The 6,460-nt window shown below is 31.9% G+C and overlaps 1 protein-coding gene across 1 annotated transcript in view; it reads left to right on the forward strand.

Annotated features, from left to right (window-relative positions):
• LOC117177458 overlaps window positions 1–6,460 on the forward strand; it is a 97,416-nt gene that overhangs the window by 66,674 nt on the left and 24,282 nt on the right. The gene's annotated exons all lie outside the window — the stretch shown is intronic.

The following is a 6,460-nucleotide window of genomic DNA, read 5'->3' on the forward strand; positions in this document are numbered from 1 at the left end:
GTATATCCCTATTAAATGTTTATCTAATGCGTTTTAACCAATTTTTCCTAAAAAATATAAAAAATCGATAAAAATAGATAAATAATTTTAAGGAATTTTGAGAGTAACAAAAATAATTATAATAGGGTTCCCAAGATTTAAAGTTTTTTTTTAAATTTTATGGACTATATTTTTTTAATTCAGATTTTAAAAGTCATAAGTCGTTGAAGTCAATAGTATTTGCCCAAAGTCTACAGAATGTTTGTTCTTATATAGTAAAATTTAAAATTTTGAAACCCCTAAAATTGAATAAGTTGAAATGCAATACCCGCCCAAATTTAGTAATTCGAAAAAAGCATTAAATACTCTACATTTTTAATTAGTTTCACCTGGTTAACAAAACTAACATTACAAACTACACATTAAAAAATTAGTATTGTTCCTGATTAGGCATTTAAAAATTAAGAAAGTTCAAAAGAAAAAATGTTTCAATTTTAACATTTGAAGCTAAACAACTTTGATTTCAAGGCCTCAAAAATTAAATTATTTCAGAATTGCGCATTCAAAACTATAATATTAAATTTAAATTATCGAAATATTAAAAACGATCAAAGTTATTAAAAGGTACTATCATATCATTTATTGTCAAATGACATTCAAAGTGTTTCCATTTATTATAATATAATTAATAGTGTGAATTAAATCAACGAATCTAGTTGCGTAATCGATAATCGTCTACGTACTCAATAAAGTCGATATTGCCAATGTGAGAACGAAAATAGTTTTTGCAGAGTTCAAGACATGCTCCAGCGACCACATGCGCTTCAGGGTAAAACCAGCGATGGGCATGTTACTCTTGAAAAGTCGCTAGTTCCCGTTACCTCTATTTTCTGGTTAAAAAAGTGGTATGATACGGTTAGTTTCTTTTTCAAATGATGAGCTGTATTACTCTTTTAACGGAAAATACTGCTTCTTTTTAGTTTTCAGATATAAAGCATACAGTCATTTATCCTACAAAAGAATGATTTTATTTTTTATTTATTTTATTTCATGACTCCTTAAGTTTCCAACTTCCTCATTCTTGAAGGAAGATTAATATTAGAATCTGATCAGTTTAAATTGATGATCGTAGTATTATCGGCGATATTAAATATTCAGTTCGTTTGGTTTAAATATGTAAATTTGCTGAAAACACTAAACAAGGAATTTTCTCAAAACGGTCACCTTTGATTTATTCTAGATTTTGTTTAGATTTACAGTTATATGAGGGATATGTTTTATAAGTTTAATATTTTGTAAATCTTTTAGAATAATATTTTATTATAGATCGTACATACTACATTCTGCATAGATTGCAAAGAGCTCTAAAAAATTTTAAACTATACACATATACCTTCAAAATAAAACATTATATTAACCGATAAAAATATTTTTTATTTCGGGAATTTACTAATTTCGGCAATTTGAAATTTCGAGAATTATGGAATTAATAATTTGGGAATGTCTCAATTTGGCTAATAAACTTTTATGGTACTTTTTAAGGCCGAAATGGTGAGTTAAAATTTCGTAAATGTTTATTTTTCGGAAGTTTTCTGTTTCGCTATTTATACATTCTGTATTTTTTAACATTCGGGATTTTTTGGCTAAACTAAATCATTTCGATTATGAATTTCCAAAACTTATGATGAACTTGTGAAAATGAAGTTACAAGTTTTGTAAATTTAAGGTAATTTTATGAAAATTTAGATAAACATTTTGTGAATTGAAGCGTCCATTCCCCTTTTCCCATGTTTAAAAGAATTATTTGTATTTTCCCCCCTTTTCAAAGAAGCTGTACCCCCTTTTCTCGTTTTTTGCTTAAATATGACGTGAATTAATAAAACCTAATTAAAAACTACTTATTCTTGGTTAAAATTTAATTTTTATTTGTTTGAAAAGTCTACCATTATCTGTTTGGTTCTGAATCCATTTTGATTGATTAAAAATTGTATTCTTTGTTTCAAAATTTTGTTTTTGACGGAAAATATAACTATTTAATTGTTTCTTGTAAATATATTTTTATTTAGTTTAGAGTTCAAATATGTGGTTAAATATTCATCTTTTTTAGTTGAAATTTCAGGTAATTGGTTAAAAATTTATGTAATTTGTTGATAATTCGTCGTTTTTGTAGAAAATTAATCTTCTTTGTTAAAAAATGAACCGTTTGTTTGAAAATTCAATTATTTGGTCAAATGTTGAACTCTTTTCTTCAAAATTCATTTTTTTCTTGAAGATTTATCATTTTAGTTAAAAATTTATCTCTCTTGTCTAAGTTTAAACATTTTTCTGAAAATTCGTCCTTTACATAGAAAATTAATCTTCTTGGTTGAAAATTCTTCTTTTTTGGTAGAAAATTAATATTCGTTGTTGAAAATTCACATCTTTTGTTGAAAACAAAAAAATTTTGTAAAAAATTAAATTATTTAATAGAAAAGTATTTTCTTGTTGAAAATTTAACTAGGGGTTTGCAAATTCATTTTTTCGTTTGGAAATTCATTTTTTTAGCTTACAATTTAACTATTCCACTTTTGGTAAAAATTTATTCTTGAGAAGTTCAAATTATCCTATTCGGTACAGAATTCCTGCATTTCGTTAAAAATTGGTCTATTTTGAGTAGAGGAATTATCTTTTTATTTGTTAATTCATCATTTTGGCTGAGTATGCAACTATTTTGTTTAAAAATTCTTCATGCTTAGTTGAATTCAACTGGTTGAAATTATTTTCTCTTGAGAATTAGCTTTTTAAATTTTTAATTGAACCATTGGATTTTTGGTTGGAAATTTATCTTTTCGGGTTAAAAAATTAACTTTCTTTTGAAAACTCTTTTGTTCTGGTTTAAAAGTCTACTGTTTTCTAAACCATTCGACTTTTACGGTTGATATCTGAATAGTTAACTATTTGATTGACAATTCGTCTTAGTTGGTTTCAAATTAAGCTGTCTGGTAAAAAATGAACTATTTTATTGAAAGTTTAATTATCTTGTGGAAAATTCAACTATTTTTTTATTCATCTTTTTGGGACGAAAATTAAACTGTTTTATTGAAAATTCGTCCATTTTTATAGAAAATTCATTTTTATGCTAGAAAAGTAATCTTTTCATTCTGTAAGTTTATCTCTCTTGCCAGAATACGAGTATAAACTTTTTTGTCTAAAAATTAAACTTTTCGGGCTGGAAATTCAACTGTCTTCTAAAAAATTAGTATTTTTCATTTCAAAATTCAACTATTAGATTGAAAATATAACTAATATTTTTTTGTGCTGATAATATTTATTTTTAACGTATCGATAAGAATATAAATTGTATTTTTTAATCAAAAAAGTATCAGGTACTACAAAATCATTGTCTCCTAATTTCCCCTTATGTTCCCGACTTTCCCTACTTTTCCACCCCATTTTTTTCACTTCCCCTGCCTTCTCTTCTCCTACTTCAACACCCCTTTCTTCTCCCACTTGTCCTACTTCTTTTCCCGTAATTCCTTCTTATTTCCCCTCATGTTCCCTAATTTTCTTCATATAACTTACCCTTACTTCCCCTACATTCCCTACCATTCACTTCCCCTTCCCTCATTAGCCCCTCACCACGGCTTCCTTCCTCTCCTTGGAAAAAGTACGATGGATGAGCGGAAACCAGGAGGTTATGAAATGCTAATAATCATATTTTTAGATACATAAAGAATAAAGTGTAGCAAAAGAAAAAAATTGGTGTAGGTACGCGTGCACAATGCATATATTGCTACTTCAGAAGGTCTACGCTGTAATACATTCGGCACGAAGAGGCGGCTGTTTAGTCACGGCTCAGTGCCTTCAAGATGCATTATAACGATATACTTGCCAAGCGCACGCTTTTGCGGAGCTGTTCAAATTACCATTGCCCGAGTTGCGTATTCAACTAGTAGCTCCACGCATGAGGAAGAAAGCCAAATGCTCCTCTGCACAAAAAATAAAGAAATCATTACATTATTATTACACAATCAAATCAAACAATGTCAAGTCTTTCTTATTTTATATTTTGTAAATACAAATATCTAGGCGGAAAAATTTTATATAGGTGAAAATCTAAGTGTTGGAATAATTACATTTTGAATTTACTGGAAAAAGTACACTCAACTCCCGATATAAAACTGGTTTCGGAAATGGCTGGCCTTGCCCTTAGTGTCCTAAATCGGGTAAATCAAAATGGAAACAGGCAGTGTCGCATGAATAATTTCTGTTGTATAGGGACGCATGACGCAACCTGATGCAACTAACGCGCTGGGAGTGCGGCCCTCGAACTACTTGTCACGCTTGACTGAGCACAACCTCTCTTTCCGCCCCGCGGCTCCTCTCATCACGAATCTGCTAGGGACATCACTTCTTGGAATATGGTAAACCGGGAGGTATTATATCGGGAATTGAGTATATTTCAGATTTTAAAAAAATGTTTTGCTATTCATGCTAATTACAATAAGTGTAAAGTAATTCTTTGCTTCAAATATGACAATTAAAATGTCATCATTATTTTTCTTGTTACTACAATTAACTAAATAATTACTAGAATTAAATTAATATTTTGTTGATGAGATTGCAAAGAATTTCCTAAAGTTTATAAGGATTTTATAGGATTTAAAAGGTCTTAGTGTATTTTTAATTATTATAAGGGACATCACCAAATGCCAAAGGATTTTTATGGAATTTCAATAGATATAAAAAATGTACAGTACCAGAATTATGGGCACGGTAAGTCTCAAGCAAATTAAACCGAAAGATCCTTGAAGTTAGATATTTAATGGATACTGTTTTATATTTTTGTAAAAGAAATTTTAAAGTGACTCAGGCATTTTAATGAATTTCCCAGGATCACGAAGTATTTGACAGGACCTAAAATATTTCCAGGGATTTCAAGGAATACCATAAAATGGATAAAGTTCCGAATAAGTGAACGTGACGATTTCCTTCACACTGCGTATACTTATGTATTTCGACGCGCTGATTACGAAAATGATAGTAAAAATTGTCGACTAGACGATTTTCATTGAGCAATCGCGGAAAAACCATTTAAAAAATGTGGTTTTTTGCGTTTATCACAGCCAATATCAAAATGCTTCCAATAAAAGTTGTAGATCTTACAGAAATACACATTTTTTGTAGGATACATTTTTTTGTACGAGTGATAGTTTTCGAGAAAATTAGTGATATTTCGATTTTTATGAAAAAAAACCATAAAAATCATGCTCTTTTCGTTTTCGAGTGTTAATCGTCCCCCAGTGTCAGCAACCCGTCTTATACGCGTAATTGAACCCGTTTACTAAGTTTTTTCTGGTTCCATTCACAGGGGTGCCTTCGCGCCCCCACGACGCGTGGGAAAAGGGGCAGGGGTGTGACCTTACATTATTTCTCTGACCAGTCACAGGGGTGCCTTCCTGCCCCCACGACGCATGGGAAAAGGGGCAGGGGTGTGTCCTTACATTATTTCTGTGACCAGTCACAGGGGTACCTTCCCGCCTCCCATGACGCGTGGGAAAAGGGACAGGGGTGTGACCTTACATTATTTCTGTGATCAGTCACAGGGGTGCCTTCCCGCCCCCACGACGTGTGGGAAAAGGGGCAGAGGTGTGACCTAAGTTTTTTTGGTTCCAGTCACAGGGGTGCCCTCCCGCTCCCCATGACACGTTGGAAAGGGGGTCGTGTCTGAACTAAGTTATTTTTGTGACCAGTCATTGGGATGCCGTGGTTTTTTGCGTTTATCTAAGCCAACACATAAATTTTCGCAAAACGTTCTTATAAAAGTTGTAGATCTTATCGAAATACACATTTCTTATATGATACATTTTTTTCTACGAGTAATAGTTTCCGAGAAAATCACAGATATATCTGATGAAATGTAACAAATTTACAAATTTCAATGCAATTAACTCTCATAGTACTTAAGGGCGTGTGTTTCTTCCGTGTAATATTATTTGCGAGATTTTCCTCTCTTGAGTCCTCGTCAAGATGGATGAAACATATAATATTTTTAGTTTATCTAAGATTCTCTAAGAAAGTGAAACAACTCTTCCTTTGTCATAAAACACACAAATATCGTCACAGTATTACCGTTGCAGAAAACACGTGGTTTGAGAGGTGCCGCATTTCTGCAGCGGCCTGTATGCTCATTATGTATTGTTTTGCGTTAAATTTTAATTTTGAACAAACGATCCGGGAAAGCAGCATTATAAACAATCAATCGATTTCTCGAGAAACAATTTCAGACCGCTTCTCATTTTGTAGAGAGGTCTGCATGCTTGCTCTTGACAGCAACTTCGAAGAGGATGGTCGGGTCGCATCGGCGGTGTCGGTGAAGTTGTTGAAATAGATGAATGCGAAATCGGCCGTCGAAAATACGAGCGAGGACGTGTAGTAGAAGGATCATGGATTCTCGGAATGATCCACAGAGGACATTCCTACAACTATCGGTTGGAAATCT

Source organism: Belonocnema kinseyi, chromosome 7 (assembly GCF_010883055.1).
Source record: "Belonocnema kinseyi isolate 2016_QV_RU_SX_M_011 chromosome 7, B_treatae_v1, whole genome shotgun sequence".
NCBI lineage: Eukaryota > Metazoa > Arthropoda > Insecta > Hymenoptera > Cynipidae > Belonocnema > Belonocnema kinseyi.